Source organism: Lagopus leucura, unplaced genomic scaffold (genome assembly GCF_019238085.1).
Source record: "Lagopus leucura isolate 7727_CA_CO unplaced genomic scaffold, USGS_WTPT01 Super-Scaffold_100028, whole genome shotgun sequence".
In the NCBI taxonomy this organism is placed as follows: domain Eukaryota; kingdom Metazoa; phylum Chordata; class Aves; order Galliformes; family Phasianidae; genus Lagopus; species Lagopus leucura.
This window is the reverse complement of record NW_024962279.1, coordinates 290,844-313,265: the sequence shown is the minus strand read 5'-3', so window position 1 is coordinate 313,265 and position 22,422 is coordinate 290,844. Positions and strand designations below refer to the sequence as shown.

At 39.7% G+C, this 22,422-nt stretch overlaps 1 protein-coding gene across 2 annotated transcripts in view; it reads left to right on the top strand.

Annotated features, from left to right (window-relative positions):
• The first annotated feature begins 20,448 nt into the window (after positions 1 to 20,448).
• Positions 20,449 to 22,422, top strand: part of CFAP20DC (CFAP20 domain containing) — a 61,666-nt gene continuing 59,692 nt past the window's right edge. For both annotated transcript variants that reach the window (XM_042880875.1, XM_042880877.1), the window contains exon 1: positions 20,449 to 20,509. The gene's annotated coding sequence lies outside the window, so the exon portion shown is untranslated. The remainder of the gene's footprint in view (positions 20,510 to 22,422) is intronic.

The following is a 22,422-nucleotide window of genomic DNA, read 5'->3' as shown; positions in this document are numbered from 1 at the left end:
CCGAGCAGCATTTAGCAGCAAGGTAGCAAGACAGCAATGCTTGCAAATCACATGCATTCACTGTACATTCATTAGGTTTTCATAGTGCACATAAGCAGCAGATCCTGTGATCTCACTAGGAAAGTGTTTCAACATGCCCAAAAATGTCAGATAAATATTGCACTTCCAAAAAGTGCATTCAAGATTGTGGCGGTGAAAGGAAATGAAATATTTAAAGTAAGCAATATCCTTCTGTTCACATACCAATGACCTTCACTAAATTAGCCCTAATCCTTAAGCATATGGACAAAGATGCAGCAAAATGTTATTGAGCACCTGTATAAGTCTGCACTCATTGCTCAGTTAGAAGCCCAAGATTCCAGCTGAGGCTGCAAGTTCCCATACCTATAGGAGCCACACTTACATGTTGTAACTCAGCTGCACTGTTGCCAGCTGCTCAAAATCAGACCACCTTCCTTTGGTGTATATGCCACCACCAGCATGCACCCTTGGCTGCTACTGATAAGCAAGTTAACTCACTATTATTTGTTGCTACGATTTCTCTTTCTCAGATTTTCTAAACAGTTTGTAATCCTAAAACTTATCCATTCCCTACTCATATTGCATTTTGGGGGTGCCTACTCTGTAAAACTGCCGTGTAGTTGAAAACTACTGTATATATTGGTGATTAAACAAACTCCACACGTGGTTCAAAAGTTCAGCTACAATTTCAATGCTTTGGAGTAGAAAACGATAAAAAAGCAGAGGTTAAAAAAAAAAAAGTTGAAAAATATAGGATGAAAAATGCAGCTGAGAGAGGGAAAGAGAAACTTGTAAATGAGCACAGAAGCAATTTGATTACCATATACAGTACTCTTGTCAAATGCTACACTTCCCTGCTTTGATGTCTGATCCACAAGGGAAGGTTGTTTGCTGCTCCTTCAGAGGCAGTTGGTTTTGGTTTAGTGATTCAGCAGTTACTATTGGATCCTCTGCTCTGGACTTCTGCCAAACGTAGCCCAGAGAATTTCACCAGTGGATTCCTGCACTAAGCTCAGTACCTTCTTGTTGAACTGAGGCATGTCTTTTAGGAAGACAGCTGTTCTTCACTGGATCCATAGGTGAGTTGTTTCAATTACTAATTTCCCTTGCTGTCAAAAAATTTGCACTTTATTTCCCATTTGAATTTGCCAACCTTTGTGCTAACAGTCACAGGTTTGTACCCTGATGACAGCTCATCTATCAGTTCAGCATCAGATAATTCATATGTGTCAACACAGTTACCGGGAAGGAAACAATTCTGTCTTTGGAAAGACTTTCCTTTAGATGGGGCAAGAAAAAACAACCTTTAATAAAAAGTACTTGGCAAGAAAAAAAGCCTTTAATAAAATATCCTTCTTAACTAAAGAGGGAGAAATGATACATGAAGAAATGTTACAGGGAGCAATCAGTAATAGCACTAGCTAGAGTGACAAGCTTGAATGTGTGCAGCCTGAAAGGCAGCTGCTGATGCAAAAGTAGAAAGACCTTTCAATGATTTCTGAGTGACTCAGCAGTCCCATGATGCATTGTGCAAATAACCCCTAAAATATAAGGGATGAGATATCAAGAAATTGTCTTTATTACTCAAACTAAATTACTGTAGCAAAAAGTTACTGTCATTACCCTTTAATAACAGCCAAATCAAGATTTTAGAGATGAACGGTGTTGCTACATTTAACTCTTCTCCAATGTTTGCTGCTACTTGGCAATATGCAACCATCACTAATCACCAAAGACAATCATCTAGAGCAAAGAATGGAGCTAGAGGAACAGGGAAGAGACGTATGGACTTCAGCACAGCACTAGTGAGGGCAACTCAGCTGGCTGAGAGTTCTCTTACACATATTCCAATGCTAAGTAGCATTTCTCTCCAGTCAAGTTAAATTTCAAGTCCATCTTCTTTCCCAGTTACCAAAAACGTTTAATGATAGAAATGTCTGAAGCAAACAGAAGGGCTAATTTTTTGTTAGAACTGTGAAGCACAGTGACCCAATGTTAACCAACACTCCCTAGATAATCCCCAACTTTGATATTCTTTGTCTGATTGATGTAAATACACACATTGCATGGAACAACACTTTTTGGCCTCACGTGGAAAGCAGACACAGAAGTTATTCTCAGCCAAAACAATTTGCTTTTCAGTCTGTGTCAAGCATGAAACTAAAAAACACCAAGAACTAAAATCAAGTTCTCTTGCACAGTCTCGTCTATGAAAGACTGACATGTACATTATTTAATACTCAGAGGTCTTGAATCAATATATATTTCTGACTCGTAGATGGCCAACCACATATTTTGTTCAAAGCTATGCCACAAAGAGTCTATGTGCTGTATCAGAGCAGCCAGGCAGTGGATAATGTAGAAGAACAAAATGGAAAGGCCAAATGAGAAAAACTGTATATGAGCTGACTGCTGCTCTCTCTGCTGCTGAAACTCTTCACAGAAGGGATGGCAGACCATATATGACATGAGGGATTGCAAACAAACTGTTGACTTTCTTTGTAGGGAGTACCAAAACAGGATGAATGTCTATCATACAGCAATTCAGCTTCTGCTAAGACAGAAATAGAGAGCTTGTCAGATTGTTCTGGCTTGCACAGTTTCAATCATGGACAAGTTGGCTTCCAGGAAGATTCACCATGAAGACCATATCCATTATGTCACACAAAGAGTCAATGGTGGAAAGCTACAGCTGATGGATGACAGGAGAATACCTACAAACACCATATGTGACTGTTCTATGAGGGACTCAAGGGGATTTATGGACCAAGACAAAACATGACAATGCTGACCATCACAAGGGAAAAAATGCACCCATCACAGGTTGCCAAGGCATAGGGAAGCGCTGGGCCCATATCTTTCAGTTTTGTTTCAGCAACAGCACAACCACCAGCAGAAATGTGTTGGACTCACTTCTGGGGACGTTTGGTTAAGCTACTAGTCACAGCAAGGATGTGTCACTTAGGCACTATTTATCTGCACTATGAATATCAGGATTTGCTTTAGAACTGCCCTAAGTTTGTCTAACCTATCTGGTTAACACAGTGCTCAACTGATGAAGAACTGATGTCCAGCACTTAGCACATACCAGTCTTTTTTTCTGCCATTTCCATATGCAGGTCTGAACTGCATATATGCTCACTTTTCCTGAGCGCATTTTGAACAACCATGTCAATTTTGGAAGTCTATTCCATCCAGATCAAGTTTTCTATTAGAATGAAGGTTTCAAAATTGTTCTGCCTACCAGATGTTCTCTCCCCATGCAGCATGTCCATACTGGAGAAGTTCCCATCAGCATTCTGCAGTGCATTCTTATCAGCAAGCTTTTATTCTCCCCAGGTACACACTGACATGACATCCCAGACCACAGAAGAAAATTCTCAGATACACTATGTACTGCTCTATACCTACATTTTATTTTATGAACTGTAAATGTAAACTTGATTCAGAGAAGAAAAACAGTGTTTGTAAAACCTGTAATTTAGCTATCACACAGCAAAACCAAGATAAAGAAATCAATGGAGGCATGCATTCTCAGCTGAGGAATCAGCTGTCAGTTCTTTAAAGCAACAGAAGTTGGGAACATGCGTTTTATTTTTCATTCCTACACAAAAAATCATATTGCGCTGCAGATTCAGTTACTGTTCTTCCACTATTTTGAAAATATTAATAAAAATTTATATGTTAAGCAGCATTATCTCTCTTAGAATCTAGTCTTTGTGTGACTGCACTTTGAGTGATTTTTGCACATTTCAGTTTTAGATAAAAGCAGTTTAACAAATTAAATCAAGAGACACCGCTGGGATAAGGAAGTCATAATATAATGATATTTTAGACTAAATATTCTGCCTACAGCAGGTCTGGAATATGAATCCTCACAAACACTTCTGAATTTTGTGAGAAAAGGAATTTCATTAAAACCAATTGTCTTTATCCATAGACACTTTTCAGAGCAATGCTGATGACTTTGTCAAGGCCCCCAGTTCTCAATTGCTGACCTGTTCATCTGTCCAACAACTGCACTCCAGCAACACAGACTGCATTTATTGGACCACTGAATCAAACAGAAAACCATCTGTTAATTTAGAAATCACTTACCCTAATCAGAGTCACAGTTCTAATACGACTGTGTGCACCAGCAGAAAGAGATTCAATGATACTGAAAGAGAACAACGACAATACTATATGAGAACCAGGTAACAGAAGAGAGACTCAACAAGAAATCAGACCTTAAGGTAAGAACCTAATATGAAATTCAAACTGCACCTCTTACTGGGAAATCTGGAATTGATACCCTTCCTCAAATGCAAAAAAAAAAAAGATTTTTGTTTTTATCTTTGCCAATACTTTAGCTATTCGCACTGTGGCTATCGCGCTACCAAAGAGCCATTTACTCCAGAGAAGTCCAAAAAGTTAAGTCTTGTGGAAAATCCTAAGTTAACAGCATCCCTACAAAATAATTTCAGGCTCATAAGCACCTGGTGACTCGGACACAAACATGCACAATCACAGACTCTAGCAAGCTTTATAAGACAATTCATCAGATGCAAGGCAACAGACAGTGAAGCATGGCAAGTTATGTAGCTTAGTGTATTTTTACTTAAGCTTCTTATTATTATTATTACTGCCCATCACAATTAAATTCTGATGCCACGACAGTATTTACAGGCTACATTCAAATTGAGCTGTCCTGTGCCAGCCAGTATGCAACACCTGTAAGTAGTTCACCCTATCCCAAAAGACATCAAATCTGAACTCTGGATCTTTCAAGGTTTGTCCTTCTCCTTGAAACCTTGGTTTCACATTTCACTTTGCATTGGCTATTCCATCATTTTTCAAACCTTTCTGGTTATTCTACCTGTCAAGGAAATGTGCATTAGCCTCCAACAGGAAAAGGCCGTGTACCTGTAAGTGAAAAGCAATTAAGTTAATAATGAAAACAGTCAAGGTTTGTGTAGCTCTGTCAGAAAAATCAGAGATTTATTAATGGTACATTGGTTAGGGAAGAGAAATGTTAACTCCTGTTCAGTTAACTTGTATATGCTTTGTACACATTTTGCTTTTGTAAGAACTGGGGAGTTAAACTATATTAATAGAGGCCTATTAAGGGGGCAAGTTTTTGTTCACAAAACCTTCTGACCTACCAATCAGTATTCACTAGTTTCAACCACACATTGATATAAATGAACTGCAAGCTTTTCCTTTTGCAGTGAGAGAGCACTTACACTTATATGCTATGAAGGTTTAAATGAGTTTATGGGGGATAGAGAGAGAATCTGAACAATTTCATCTACAAGCAGCAGAAATACGCCTGAATTTCGTGGATTTGCATCAAGCAGGTCACAAAATATTTCAGCTGAGGATAAACTGAGCACCTCCTGAAGATTCTGAAAATTTGCACCCTGTGACTAACCTCTTAGGAACTGGCTTGCCATTGCCATTACCATCCTTCATCCATCACAACTTTACAACACATTCTCACTCCTGTTGGCCCAGGTATAGCTCTGTGCTAACATTTATATATGGAAATTACAGGAATCCTGAATGCAAGCCTGAGGAATCTTGAAATCTGACTCACTGCAAGTCTCATGGGGAACCGCTTTGCAGATATGGGCAAGAGCTACCCCTCCCTTTCTACACTTTATTTCCTTTCCAACTTCATTCTTGCACTGGAATAAAGAAAAGGAGACATGTTGCTGAAGTATTTATTTCAGTTCATGACCACTTGAAATTAGAACTGACTCATAAATAAAGCAGCACTGGCAGATTTGGGGTAAGAATATCTGATTTACAGACAGCAACATTTTGTGCAGAAATAGCCTTGATTAGTAGCCATCTTCATTTAGTAGCTGCCTACTTACAACACAGTTTGTAATAGACACTGCCTTCATTCATTAGCTGTTCTTGTTTAGTACAATATTTGCTCCTTTATCACATGCACCTTTAAGCAAAGCTGCAGGGGAAGCAATTAAATGCAATCGAAGCAGTGCCGTCTAAACAAAGATATACAGGGTGCTGTTAACATTGCTGAAGGCCATGATTGTAATTTATAACTAAACAAATGCCCATATGTATGACATTACAAGCTCTGAACCATGATATGCAGGTAATGAAACTGTACAATCCTTATTTACGCTATGAAACAAGCTGTTACTTTTACTGCAGCTAGAGAGGCGCTTATTCTCACACTGCACGCAGGTGCAGCTCTCAGAGAGTCCATGAGGATTTGCAAGTGCACTGCTGGGGCAGGTAAGGACTGCTCAGTTAACTGTGCACTTGGTTTTTAAGACCCCATACACCCAAGAGATAGGAGATTGTCCTGAATGCATATAACCACATCAGGTAAACTGGCTTGAAAACATTCTATAACCAAATTAGCTTTACAACCTAAGGGTTCCTTTTAACCTTTGTTTGCCCAGTTGGCCCACTAGTAAAATGTGACAGGAAATGTTCAGTTCCCTCTATAAAGCAATTTGAATTCAAGGGACACCAGTCGTTAAGCACTGCAGCATTAACAAGCTGCAGTACTATAAATTCATTGTAATTAATAACCAATAAAATTATTATTATTAAAAAATTGGCAGTAGGACCTTTGAGTTGGGAGCAGCACATCCTTGCTGCATTATCTCCTATTGATGGCCACCAAAAGCAAGACAGTTCCCTGCAAGGCTACCCCAGTTACTGAAGTAGAGAAAAAGCACAACTTCTTCTCCATATTGTAACCATAAAACATGTGACTAGAGGAAAAGAGGAAATCTGTGTGTGTGGTTGGGTTTTCTTACACACTGGGGAGTGCTGGCAGCTGTATGATAGAGCAGCCCCAAAGTTCCCACACTGGCTTGAACTTTGCAAGGAATAACTCCGCGCTCTTTCTGCAATCCAGGTCAAACCATCTGCTTCAACACAGCAGCTAGGAATGTCATCTCGTGTCACTGTCCTTTCGTTTCAGCTCTACAAACTCCTATCATACATCCTTCCATCTCTAAAAAGAATGAAACCCACCAACACTTCTCTGTTGTTAACTTTAATTTCAGCAGAACGGCTGTCATGAGGAATTAATACTATTGCATTTAGAAATTTAATTAATAAAAGAATATTAGAATTACAGTAGTAATGAGTAAAAACTATTCACAGCCATAGCAGTGCCAGAACACTTGAAATTCAGCATAAACAAATATGGAAGACTAATGAATTAACATAAACTCTAGGGTTTGAGAGCAACATTTGAATTCTTTTCCATCCAATCACGTTTCTGCTCTCAGCCCAAACTAATTATTAATAATTTCTCTGCTGGTGATGGGGGCTATTTTGTAATTTTATTTCATCAATTTCTATTAGAGCAAAGAGGACAGGCAGTTTGGTTCTATTTTGCAACTCTAAAGACGGGGGAAAAATATATGTGGATGCAGAATTTCAGCTTATGGCATCTAAATAAATCATCTTCCCCCACAGAAGCAAAAGGAAAACAAATATCAAACTCTCATTGATCTTCACCTCCTACTCACCACACTGGATCTCACAACAAGCATGCAAAGTCTGAATGCAAAATACATAGTTTGTTATCATTATGATTACAGAGCTCAGCCTGAATTTAGATAGCAACAAAGCATATGTCTCAGTTACCAGTCAGCACATGTGGACAGCCTTGCCCTAGAGGTGTGAGCTGCTCTACTCATGTCCATGAACTGCAGGCAGATCCCCCAGTTCTGCAACAGCACCATTTTGCAATGACCCTACCAGGTAATGTTTTGCCATGAGAACAGCCGTGCTCCTGGCATGAAGTGGTGTGACCTGCTAAGCCTGCTCATACCTGCTCAGCTTTTTATCTTTCATGGACAAGGGTCTGAATCAACTTGAGGATTAACTGGGAGACAAAGGAGCAGCCATTGCAAATACACAGAGTAAAAATGACAAAATGTAACCCATCGCAAAGCTCTAGTAGTGGTAAATACAAGTGGTGGAAATTGTTTTGGAAGATGTCACACACGCTCATATAAGAGTAGCAAAAACATATATTTGGCACAAGACCAAATTAATAGACAACAAATCAGGGCTTCCAAAAATACTTCCCATTAAAGCCCAGAGACGTTCCATATACAATCACCTAGATTCCTTTCAATAGCAAACTTCCCACTGACAGACCGAATCCTGAGTAATGCAGAACATCTGCATTCTTCACTTCAGCAACTGCGCAAAATTGGTTGGTTTGGCCAAGTGCCAGCAAACAAACAGCCACGTGAATGCAGCGACCAAGAACCGGTGCACGGGGAACAGGCACAGCCATTCCAGATCAACATTACTGTAATACCCAACCAGCAAAACTGCCAGTTATTTCAGATTCCGTCCCACTGCCCCCAAAAGGAAAAAATCTTGGCTGATAAGCTTGAATAAAAGATGTCCGGAACCAGACTTTTAGCTACATAAAGTAGCTGTCATGCATCAAAATGAAGATATATTGAGGGAAGTGGCAGCATTCCAAGTGCTTGGGAACGTCCACAGACAACTGCATGTGCCCTGTATATAACAGCATCTCTGAGCTGGGGGAACTGGCTTCAAGGACATGTAATTAATCAACCCAAAACGTAAGCAATACTTTGGCTGCCATCACACATATCTGCTTTGATCTTCTGTAAACACCCTGGGCCTTCAGTCAGGTTTCCAGGATTCTATCTTCCTCAAAACCACTCAGGACTTTACCTCTACATCACCCAGCAATTAGTTTTCTTAAGCAGATTAATGATGATTGGTGCCATGACCTGGCCCCAGTGAAATTAATTCTATAGCTCTTTTTAACTTAATTCAACAAAAAACCACTCATCCCAGTGGACACGCCAATGATTTTAATATATACATTTAGACTAGCATAATAAGTTATTAATATAAATTAAATAAGAGAGAACCCTACCATTTATTTTATACAGAACAGTGATAGAGTAATTAAAGCCAGTGAGCATTGGAATCATACAAAAAGCCTTTGAATATTAAAGCTGATATAAGTCAGAGTTGTTTAAAAAGTATGTGATCAGAGAGACTGTCAGAAAAAAGTTTTTTTTCATTCAACATAACTAATTTTTTATTAGCACATATGTATATATATATATAACTTTTTCAAGTTATAAATCATCCCATTTTTAAATTCCCCCAAATGTCTAATATGTGCTATAAAGCACACATGATAAGAAGCAGGATTTCCCTGTCAAATGCTGTCCAAAATATTAGCTGCGTTTGTATGAGGGACGAATACCTCTCAGCAAAAGAGAGAACATTTGATTAAGTTTAGAAAGCATTCATCTGACAGATTAATTATCCCGAAGCAACAGCAGCAATGAACTGATTAAAACATAAAGCTTTCTATCTCTATGCTTCTATAATGGTCACATTTGAGTAAATTCCATTTCCCTGAATAGATTCAGACTTACTGAAAGGTAGTTATATACTTAGAAAAGTGTCAACAAGAGACAAGAAGGCAACAGCTTCTAAGAGGTATTACTGCAATGTATAATTGATAATGAAATTTGTTGGTTAAATTAGCCAGAGAAAAAGTATGAAGGTCTAATAGGCTTAGTCTGCCGTTCAAAAGAGCAAAGATATGATGGATGCTTTCTACCAAAGAACAGCACACCTAGCAAGGGCAGAGATGGATTTACCTGCTTGCAAGTAAGGTTGTTACAAATAATTTTTGCCTCAAGCATGAATTTTTCTTTATGAAAACCAGGCCTAATTAACAATATCATACTCTCTAACTGAAACAAACAAACCAACCCCTTTCATCTTCTATCTGGATCAACCTGTCCAATTCAGGAATTCTGTACTGAATTCTCACAGTGGGCTGGATCACTTAAATGACAAGGCATTGCTATTATTCTTGAATTACCGATAACAAACGTCATTCTGAACACTGGGGTACTCCCAGTTTGTACTGGCAATAATTATGTTTTAGATCTGCAATTAGTATGGCCATTCACAGATTTTTTTTAAGCTGTTCAGAACGCACCCACTGGGAATTATGTACCAAATGCAAAACAAATCAAACTCAAGACTTACCGCAATAATTCCAAATCAATCTTGTTAATATTTGATTAGCCATACTAGCTAGTTGCAACTCCGTGCTACTTACTATGCTGGAGAGTTGCCTCAGGGACATTCAGAACCTCTGGGATTTAAAGCACTGGGGAAGTCATTCGACCAGCACTCATTTCTACACTCAGATTAAATGAATGGTAGCTTATGAGGAATAATGCAAGTATCAGAAACGTGTCATATGCTATCACTCTATGTTATTTAATATGTTTATCACTTTGCTGCCTCACAGCTCATTGTTTCAGAAAAAGAAAAAAACAGAGGGCTGTAGTCAAGCCGTAGTGGTATACTGATGTAAATGCATCCTTCTCACCAAACTTCAGGATGAGTAACAGTTCATCTTCAACATGAGACAGATGATAAAGTAACAGAATGCTTAATATTTAATGCAACTTTTGTCATTTGGAAGAACCCATTTCTAAAGGGACAGTATGAAGCAGTGGAGGGCTCATGGATGGAGTTTCTTTAAGTAAACAGACCCCATATTTCTGTAGAGAATTACTTCATGTTTCGGAGTTCTGTATTAAGATAAAATCATGAAAAAAACCTGTAAAACTTCATTAGCATATTAATGGACTTCATCTTCCAAATAGGCACTAGATTTATATTTCTTTCTATGAAATGCAACAAGCCCTTCCAGATTCCTTCTGAAATTCCTTTTAATTCTGAAAAGAGTTAAAGTACATTTCTGAAAGTATGAAGAATTATGCTTAATCTGTAAATATAGTATCTTTACAGAGTCTGGTGTGAAATTAATACATCACCACTACATAAAATGCATAATTCATGAAGTGATACCAGTCAGACGTAGCAGCCACGACAACTGAGGCATCTGCAAATCATCAGCATACATCTGGAAAACTAGCGATGGCAACAATGCCATAGAAGTTGAATATGGATTTTAAAAAAGTAAAATATTTTCACTGCATCCACCCACTACTTTTGCAATGTAAGTTTTAAAATTTGAGACAATACTTAGAAAATAAGCTGTAATTTTATTTTTGGGGAAAACAAAATTGTTTTCCTGTACAAGTAGGAAGCAGGTGAATTCTTACAATCTCTAGAAAACAGTTACAAATCATTAACAGAATTATGATATCATCTCTTGGATAAATGTTGAGGCTCTCACTGAAGCAGGGGTGTGACTTATAAGCATTGCTGAGAGCAGAATTTGGGAAATCGACACTGAGCAAATTAGGAGTTACTGAACCACAATATGGGCAGAACCCCCCAAATCCATATTTAATTGGAGTCCTCCTTCTGCTATAGTGCAGAGGGGAAAGGACCCTCTCACTGCGCACTGGGGAGGTGACTGATGACAGACTGGGTCAGCTAGGGCAGACCACAGAGGTAGCATAGGAGTGATCAGATGGGCAGCTCCTGAGGTACACTGGAGCACTGATATCAGCATTATGCTCTTTTGTTACCGAGTTTTCTAGAATTCACCTACACCAACACTTTCAAGGGCAAGGGGTGGGCAGTGCTTTACTTCTGCTGCCAGTTTAGATCCTCAGCTTCTTTCTGAAACTGCTGAAGCCTGTTTCCTTAGTGTCATATAGGATGAGAATTGTTGTGCTGTGGTCACCTGCCAGACAGAAACTAGGGAACAACTGCTACTGCACTCCAAGCATTTCTATGTGAATCAGCCTCATGATTTTACCACGTCATTGTAAGAACAACAGAATTTTCATCCAATTACCCGTTATTCTAATTATTGTTCTGTACCAAAAACACTTAATTAAGTGTTAAGATTTTAAGTTTAAAAAAAAATCTTGATTACACATCCTGGTATCTGATGGTTCTAAGTTGTGCTACTGTTTAGGACGGTGTCAAAATAAGGTCCTTAGCACATTCCTCTTGCTGAATAAGATTACTCGGTGATCTGGGCAGATGCACAATCTTGTTATGAGGGTGGCTGAACCCATGGAACATTCGATATTCACCAGAAAAGCAAAGCAATGCATGAACTTGTGGAAAAGCTTAATTACCAGTGACTTAAACAATGCAAAGGTAGATATCCAGAACGTAATTTTCTGAACAAAAATAAAGAAATGAAGAAAAACAAAACATGCCAGATATTTATCTGGAGGATGAACTGAGTGGATCAGGAGGAGTGTGTAACAGATGTGATGCAGTGGATATCGCAGCTATGGGCTGAAAATGATGGAACAAAAATGCCTTGTGTGTCAGTCCTGGTTGGAGTGCCAGTGTACAGAGATCAGAGCAGGAAGGGCAGGACATCCAATGCAAAATTCCTCTTGTTTTTTTTATCTTTCTTGATTCAGCTCAGTGCCAATGGCCCTGCATAACCATTCAAAATATAGCCTGAAAAGCAATTGACTTTGTTGACTGATCCTCAGACTGTTTCCCCAGAATGGTCCTCAGAGAATGCTGACACGATCTGCAGCATCTCAGACCAAAGCTACAGAAGACAGAAAGGCCTCGTTCTCCTCTCAGTCACTCAATGCGACATCCAGAAAACCCATTCTCATGGCCTTTGAGCCTGAGCCTGATCCTGCTTTGTATGCCAGATGCTATCCACTACTGTAATGGCTCAAGCAGCCCCAAAGCCTGTTAATCAGGCACTGGCAAGCAGCCTTCCTCACTGATTTTACATTATCCCAGGAAACGGGACGTTTCCAGCACACTCTGAATGCACTGCAGTCCTGAGCTGTCAGAACAGCCTCTGCGGGCACAAATCAGAAGGGGGGAGCTTTCTGAGGGAATTGCAGCCAAAACTGAACAGCTTCAGGGCACTTGGCGTAAAAAACAGCCTTTATGCCACCTTCATGCACAGCCACAAATGAGGATCTAGCTCTTTGCATGGAAATGAAGCATAGAAAGAATGTTTTAAAGGATACAAGAGCAAAGAAGCATTTTGTACTGGTTAGTTCTTTTCTCCCCACTGTGATCTCTGCTCACTGGCATCCTGGTGTCAACAGATGCAAAGCATTTCCAGTCTCTGCAGTGATGGCACACACTACAAAAAACCCTGTGAATGCATTAACCAGTTACTCCCAAATATCCCAACTCCTCCTGAGAGCAAACAGATACAAACCATCACTACATGTAGCGGGATGTCTTTGTAAAGGAAGTCGTTAAGCTAATGTCAGTTATATAAAGAATTAGCAGTAGAAGATAATGTAAGGTTTCAGGGATAAGCATAGCTCAGCATCTTTAGATAAAATATTGTCAGGCATCTTTAATATCTTTAATAAAGAGATTTATATAGGGTTTAATAATTTTTTTTGTAGTTATAAAAGATCAAGTATTAGCATATTACCTCTGAGAAAGGAAGAGAGACAATCTGCAAGACACTGAATTGTTTTAAGACTTTTACTCCTAAGAAAAAAGGAGAGCATCTCCTGGAGACAACTGCTGCTCATTCAAGCCACCACTTCTTAATAATCCTTTTACTTATCTTCATCTTAAAAATAATTATGATTATTTTTGCCACCACATCTCTTACTGGAAAGCTGTTTCAGAATTTCATTCATGACTAGAAATGTTCTAGTTTCCAAATTTGAAGTGTATTCATGATTGGTTTAGACTCATTTGTCCTTTTGACAACATTGCTCTTTAGCTTTGCGCTTCTTTTTCCTCCTCAGTCATTTCCAATACACGAGCTTGGAACTTACCAGTTTCCAAGTGTGTAACCTTGCACAGAGTAACAGTGAATTTCATCTGATTTGGACTACTCCAAGCCTCAATATACTTCTTTATACAAGCTTTATATACTTCTGCCTAACCGAACAGGCTGCTCACATTCAGAGTTCCAACATCTGCATATTTTATGAATGTACATCTTTTCAAGACTTAAAAAATACTGAACAAGATTAGTTACAAGCCTAGCTCTTAAATTTGTAATGTAGACTTTCTAGCATTTCCTGCAGTTCTAAGATATTTACATCCTTCTTTACTCACTCCACAACTTCTTTCTGATGAGCATTATCTCTAATTTCCCTAATTCATGCCAAATCACACACATTACTACAGTCCAACTAGAGGAGTTCAATTGCATTTTGTTATATAGAAAATGAGTTATCTTATAAAAAATATCCCTGTGGATTTTTCCTAAATGTATTCTATTAGATCAGCACAGAGCAGTGGCCAAAAAGACAAGTTGCTGAAAGCAAAAATGCCAGGTGCCATATTTTTTATCCAGCGAAGTTCACCTTCATGGCTGCCAACCCAAATTCCTATTAGTAGCAAATCTGACATCAGTTCCAATGTTTGCCACTGCTGAGCTAAACCAAATTCCATCATCACTTGGACCCGAGTAACCCTATTTATCACAGCAACCACCCAGGGGCAGAGAATCTCCCATCTTTAAATTCAAGGTGCAGTATATTCTGTCTTTGTCAGAAAATGAGATATTTAGCAGTAAGATCCAAGAACAAAAAGTTCAGTCAGGGGAAGGACGTGCTAAAGTGAGATCTATTCCCAAGCTGATGATATTCATGAAGAATCGAGCCCATGAACACAGTCTCAGACACCGTGGTGCCCCTGGTGTACAGGCCTACTGTGGGCCCTGTTACCTCCTGGCTGTCCACCCAGCACATCTGCACTGGGCAAACCACAGCACGTCCTTCCCTGACCGGCTGCTGAGTGAGACTTTAGGACATCTGGGAGCTCCGCAGTGAGTGGAGTTTTCAGAAAGCAAAAAGAATGGCTGAGATGTGGGATAAGAGACAGGAGATGTGGGAATATGAAAATATAGGAAAAAAAGAAAAGCGGGGTGGTTGTTTTAAGGGAGTCACAAAGAGACAGAAGAAACTGACTAGAGGAACCAAGGGCAGAAAACCTCCAGGAAACCTGAGGTTTTGATGCTGTTCTGTTCACAGAACAATTCCACAAAGGCAAAACAGAGAATGCTGTATGGCAGCCAGTGCTTCAACCCCAAGGAAGTCAGTGAAAATTGCAATACCTTCAGTTCTCAAAATCTGTATTAGAGTTTTTATGTTTATCTGAATTGCAATCATACAGAGAGTTTCATTTAAAAGTACTTGCATTGCTTCAAAACCCTACACTAATTCAAAAAGATTAATTTAAGAGATACCACAGCAGAGACATTTATACGTGGTGCATACTGTGAAAAACCCTATACCCTGACAATGTGAACAAGAAATATGTGAAACCACACTATCAAAACACTAAACAAAAATCTGACAAGTTGGATGAGCAATGTCAAACTACATATTGACTTCTTTTTCTATCTTGCCAGTAAAAATAAAAATGGAAAGAAGACCAAAAAAAGAAAAAAAAGAAGAAAAAAAAAAACACAAAACAAGTAATCGGGACAAATAAAGGCACTGAAAAAGAATACTGGAAATGTCAGAACAGAATAGATCATTTTGACCCATCACAACCAGCATCTTCCCCTCTAATGCATCGTGCTACTCCAGCATACATACTCTATGGCATCCTCCTTCGTTGTAAAATCCGTGTGATGAAGAGATGAAGAAATTCCTCTGAGCTCAGATAGCTGTCTATTTTGACCCTGAATCATGAAGCTTTTTGTGAAATTGCAGTTTTTATTCTTGTCTGTGTAAGTCACTAAAACTAAGGCAAGATAAACTATATGTCTTAAGAATGTCCCAATAGCAGCAAATTACAGCGCTTCAAAATTTTATTGTATATACCCATCATGATCAAACAGACAAAGGTCATTTGTTCATTTCAGAGGTGAAATTCTCTGCAGTGCTAAGACTGGCGAGGAGATGGTTTCATTCTGAGAACAGCAAGAAGACTGCTCCATTCCAAACTGAGAACACTACAGTCTGACAGACAACGTGCTGAGTGCATAACACAGAAAACGTAAAATGATTTCTTAAGAAATCACTGACAACTTAATTGTATTATAAAAATCAATAGTTTCTAATGTAATGGCTTTACTGGACAAAGAAAAGTGGCTATTTGAAGTTTCTACTGGTCATCCAGAGGCTGTTTGAAGAACTCTCCGAATCAAAGAAGCGTGAACAAAATATAGAAGATATTAGACAAAGTCTCCTTCTACACTGTAAAGTTGAAACAAATAGCCATTACCAGCACAATTTGGGGTGTTTAAAGACTGTAACTGTTGTAAAGCACCTCAGCAAGTGAAAAGAGAACTTCTTTCACTGTAATATAACTGCCGAACAAACACAAATTGCTTCAATATTACAGCAAGACACGGCACGTTGTCAGTTTTCCCATACGCCTTCACTGCTGCTGTGTAACTAATGAACTGCTCTGAAGGAATGGAGGTCATTAGCACACACACTGCACAAAGCTGATGGTTCTTTGAGTTTAAAGAAATGTACTGCTTTTTTTCAGATGTAATCTTTTTTTTTTTTTCTTTTTCATCTGTAAACAGATTCCAGTTGCCCCCATACAAAACCCCAAAAAAAGCAAAAAAAGAGGAACAAATCAACTCTTTCAAGCCCTATGCTAACCGCCTCCATGCATCCAAGAGCCCTGGCTAACTAGGTTGGTAATCTTATTAAATACACCTTCATGATTTTCATGCTTTAAAAGCCTGCTCTGAAGTGAAATTTGGCCAACTGATCGCATGGGGTGGATTCTTATAAAGCCTGGCACAACATCAGTAGTCTATTTTCCAATTTCAGGTATTAGTTCCTGAGTACTCAATGCTTTCTGGAGTGGTGCAGCACATTTATTTCACAGAACAAATGCAACTTTTTGTATTCTTCATGAACAGGATTAGTCTGGTGAAAGTGGGATACCAAAGCCTTTGATGTCACCTCAGCACCATCCATTGTGCTGTAAAGAAAAGAGGCACGCAGGACGAACAGCTCCACAGCTTTCCCACCTCCATGCAGCTGCATCTCAAGTTTCTGAACCTGAACATCAAGGCTGTAGAGAGGGGAGCAAAAACTGGTGAAAGTTTGATCTTATGAGTCTCAACAGAAAGTAATCCAGCTTGCTTTTCATAACTTTTCCCAGACCTCGAATACGGATTTCTGTTGATGAAGTATTTGTGGGACTTAGGAAAATAGGTTGTGAACTGGTTCTCACTTGGAGCGTAACCAAAAACTGGCTTCCCCAAATTGTTGTTTTCTGAACTGAAGGCATTACTCCACATTTCTAAAAGCCACAGGCCAATGGAGAGATCACATATATTTCTCTCTCTCAAATTACATTGTTCTGTACTGGAAATTCAGAGAAAGCCAGAATAGTTAATCAGTGAATTCCACTTTTTAACAGTAATTGTACCAGAAGACAAACGTACAAACAAAAAGTAGATAAAATGAAAAGTACAAGTACACTCTGCTTGAAGAATCCCTGAATATTTTCAGAGATTCGCAGCGTGGATACAATGGCAACTACACAGGTAAATAACCCTGCATGACATAATCTTGGCAAACACGCATAAGGAAGGTTACTGGCTAGAGAGGAATGCTCAAGGGAAATGAAGATAGGGCTGGCATTGGGGCAAACATGCCTCAGCTCCATGGCAGCTGTTACCAAGTGAAGGCTAAGCAGGCCACAGGGCACACAGTGTGACCCTTCTCTGTAAGTCAAGAATGGCAAGAAGGATTTACAGAAAATTTCATAGAAAGCCACGGTGTCTTCTTTCTCACCTTAACTAGTATACAGCTCCCAAAATGCGACATGGACTACAGAATGAACTAGAAAGACAAGGGACTGCCCTACAACGTGAACTTTCTGTCTAAAAAGGCATGTAATAGAACAACAGAATACAGATCAGGCCGGCAAATGGTCATTAGAGGTGAAAGGAAGCTTTGCACAGGAGGGAGGCCACCTGGCATACATCAGCTGGCAGGCTGCTCCGAGTGTGAGCAACAGTATGCAATAAGGAAAAGTCACGAATGGATGAAGGAAATTACAGTATTATTCCTGTTGATACAAAGCCAAGTTATGCCAGTGGGGGTCCTTTAAAAATGGCTGGGTTTAATATCACACATCAAAACCTAGTGCATGTTGAACACTGTCCAAAATTAAATCAATTCAGTTCCCAGCATGACACTACTGACATCTTAGTATTTTAATTTAGGACTGAAGATCTAACCACACCTTGAGTTTAGAGCATTTACAGTAAGAATTGTCTGTATGTTCCAATTCACTGCTCTAAGACACAGTAAAAATCTATCCGCTGGAATACATTGTAATGTGTACAGGTTTCAGCTCAGAAAATTGAAGGGTAGCATTTGAAGGTAAACACATCTGAGCTCTCACAGTTCTCTCCACATTATTAGTCAACCACGTGCTGAACAATCACCATGCCTTTTCAGGGCTTCAGTAGGTACACTCTGCACAAAGGCCTAAAACACGTAGTCAAAGAGAAATACATAACCCAGAAGCTCAAACAACAACAGAAGATGATCTAAAGATTTGACTCTAAAGAAGTCAATATAACAAAGATCCTGATTTTCTAACCGTTAGTTTCACAGTATTCCCACATTAACATACTTTCAAATTAAACCCTGGAATACACAAGGACTGGGTCATAGAAGGGCTAAGTTTAATGACAAGGTTCCTTGCTGAGTTTACACTACCTGCAGTTTTTGATGATAGGGTGTACCAAATATATATTAATACATATATATGCAAATATACATCTATTTACACACACACACTTTTTTTTTTTTTTTTTTTTTTTCCAGTTGAACTGAAATAAGCAGGAATTTCTTCTTTCCCTCATAATACCTCTGCAATGTTTTCTCCAGCAGCTGGCAAAGGGAATTTTGGACTTGCACAGCCCAGCACTGCCCAGAGCTGGCAGGAAGCTGCTCCCACAGCTTTCATTCACAGCTGGCTGCCCCATATATCTTTACAACCTCTGTCTCTCCAGCCTGAACCCTGTTTTATAACTCAAATTTCTCAGCTCCTCCAGCTATATGCCTGTCACAAAGGTTTCAGGCTTTTTAGATATAGAGTTATGTGTAAAAAATTTCAGGACAATTTCTAGTTAAACCACATAAAACGAACATAGACTCTGTTGTCTACAGAACTTCTCAAGGTTTTAACCTTTCTTTTGCTATCGTATTTCTTTTGTCCTTGTTCTATTAGCTGCTTTTATTTAATAACTGGTAGCTCAGTTTTTAGCATTACTGTTTTCCTTATCTCCAATACCCAAGAACTTTAAGCAGTCTAATCCAGCATATGATAAACTACACTGGATGTGTTTACTTTGAAAATCCCAAGGTAAATTGAGAAAGTTTACAAGAAAAAAAAAAAAAAAAAAACCAAAACCCAACTTATAATTGATTTAACTCATTCCCTTCCTTGACAAAGCCAGGAGAGTACCTCTCAGGAGCAACGAAAAGACAGTGACAGGACAAGGGGGGTGGGAATGGCTTTAAACTAAAAGGGGATATTTAGATTACGTTAGAAAGAAATTCTGTACTCAGAAGGCAGTGAGGCAGTGGCACTGCTGCCCAGAGCTGTGGGTGCCCATCCCTGGAGGTGCTCAAGGCCATGCATGGGGTCCCGGGCAGCCTGAGCTGGTGGGGCAGCCAGCCCACAGCACGGGGTGGGAGCTCTGTGGTCTTTAAGGTCCCCTCCAACCTGAGCCATTCCGTGATTCTGTGAACAGGGTGAAGGTGGGCTGAAACACTGCCCAACAATCTGGTGGCTCGGCACCTTAATTCCATGTGTGACCTTCATCCCACCGTGACAGGTTACAGTTCTCAACAATCGTTCCTTATAGAAACTTGAAGACACACTTTAAGAAAAAGGCATTCTGTTATTTTTTGTGAAAAGGCTGCAAAGTTCCACAAGGAAACACTGTAATCAAAAGAGCAGTCATTCCAGGGAGCACTGTTCTTTAACAAATATCTCGTTCTGCAATCCTAAATCAAATTGGTCTCCTGACACCTTCTTCCTACAGGTCTTTGAAGCCATCAAGAAATCTTATTTTTGACAAAAGCTTAAAACTAACGGGGCTGTCCTTACCTCCTTTTAAACTGAAGAAACAGAAGTTAATTAATTTCTTAAAAAACAGGGGCAGGGATGTGGCTTCCCACATTCTTCTCAAAAAAAAAAAAAAAAAAAAAAAAAAAAAACCCACGAGTTAGTCTTTTAGATTAAGTGGCCAAAGAGCTTTGCCAGGAGATTTCTTGGTCACATTTGTGCTTCACCGCTTCACGTGGCCGCCACGCACCGCGCGCACCCTGAGGGACACAAACGTCACCCCGCCAGTGCCCGTCCCAGCCCTCAGTCTGCATGATTACCCAGTTCTTAACTCGCTCTGTGGGAAAAAGCCTTGCGGGCGGCCCGCAACGAACAAGAACGTTCGGCTCCGCACAGCTAACGGCCGCCAGCCGCGGCCCAGTCAGCGAGAACGCCGCATCCCGCCCGCCGCCATTTTAAACGCGCCCATCCCCGCCCAGCCGCCCGCCTCCCCCGTAGGAGCGGCCTACCCTCCCAAGCCGCCCTCGCCCAGGTGAGACCCGGCCGGAGCTGAGCTCCGCGAGCCGAGCGACCCCGGCCCCGGCGGCGGGGGTGTGGCGGAGTGGGAGGGCCGAGACGGCGGAGGGGCGGGGGAGCGGCACGGCGTCAGCGCTGTTGTGGCACCAGGGGCTGTGCGGGCTTGGTGCGTTAAAGCTTTGCTGCTGGCATAGGGACGCTGGTAGTCTTGCTGTAGTTTATTAATGGTCTTTCTCCCCGTTTATTACGTTAACTTGTGTGTTGAGAAAATGTATTGCCGTGTTGCAAACCCAGCTTTAAATATTCAATATGTGAAATTCATTTGTCTAGAAGATGGTAAAACCCTTCAGCAGTGATGAACTGCTCTCCCTGGTGTGTCCCAGCCTGCCATAAATCAGCGCTGGCTTTGGGCCCATGATGGTGAGCTGTGTGGATCAGCAGGGCTGGCTCTCAGCACTGTTCCCTGCCAAAAGCAGTGGGCTTTGGGCATTTTTCAGTGCAGATTAGTGGTAGGTGTGCCCTAACTTTGCCTTACACTTTTGTCTTTGGAATAGAAAAATAAACAAACACAGATTTTTCAATTCTGGGACACTGATCAGAAAAAAATAGTCATATGTTTGTGCATGTGGTCCCTTTGAAGTCAAGGGACTGGCTGTGACTAGGAAGGTTTTTCTGTTGTCTCACTGTCTGCCTTGGGGTTACAGCAGTACTCAGCAATCAGTAATATAAAGAAACCCAGAGGTCTGCTTACTGTTTGTTTAAAGTGTTGGAAGAAGGAAAAAAAAATATATATAAGGACTCCCTAGAACTTTTGCCAGATCCTGAGTGGTTCATAAGAAAAAAAGGATTTGGGGCCATTTGGACTGCTGCTGCTTCATTTTTGGTTTGGGAAACATTGTGAAACTATCAAAGTCAGTGTACAGATCAAGACCTCATGACATAAATCCTGATAGGAATCTGTTCTTCCAAAGATAAATATATTTCATTGTTACATAACTTTATAAACTACATTTCTGATCGTTTGTTGACTGATATTTAAAGCCCCTATTTCCAATTGAACAAACATACATGGTTCAGGGTAATAGAAAGTAATCATGATCGGTGAAAGAAATATATGGAGCTGCTGAACCACAGCATTCTACAGAGATGTCATTAAGAGCCTATTTATTTGAAAAATACACAAAAAGTAGAGGACTAATATTAAGATGCCATATAGTCCCTCTTTTTTCAAAAATAATCCCTCTGGATTTCAAGTAAGCCCTCTTTACACGTTTAGGCTTTATAAAGAGTAGGAGAAGGAACAATGAAAAAAAGGAAACTACTGCAACTATCAGTTTTCCAACCTATTCTAAAGCATAGTTTTCTTTAACTAAAAGACAACATATTTAAGGCATCATCAAAGCGCCTCTTTAATATTATCACTGTAATTAATTACACTGTAAATAAGTAATTCACTTAGTATTTTTAGTAGCTATCAATCTTAATAGCAAAGGTATTCTCTAGTCTTCTTTTGCAGTAACTTCATGGAAACTGGGAACTAACAAGTAATATGTGATCAAAAATATCTCTCTTGCAGTCTTCTGTGTCTGTATGAAAAGCAAGCTGACGTTTCCCTGATGCATTCGCAGTAATCAGCTTTGTACTGTAAATAAGTTGTCCCAACACAACTATTTACCAACTTTGGATCTAATTCACCTTCAGCTGAAGTTACAAAGAGCCATGTCATTTTGAATTTGAGTTAGGAGGCTTTTCTAAATCTGTTCAAAATATATTCTGCAAATTAATAATTAACTAGCATATACGTGTGTCCGTTCAAAAAACAACTGCTTTGGTGAAAAATGTTAAGCCATATTTTAAGCAATATGCTTTATTTGATGACTCGAATATTAAAGATTTCTAGTTGTGAGATTTGTAGTCCCACAGTAAGTG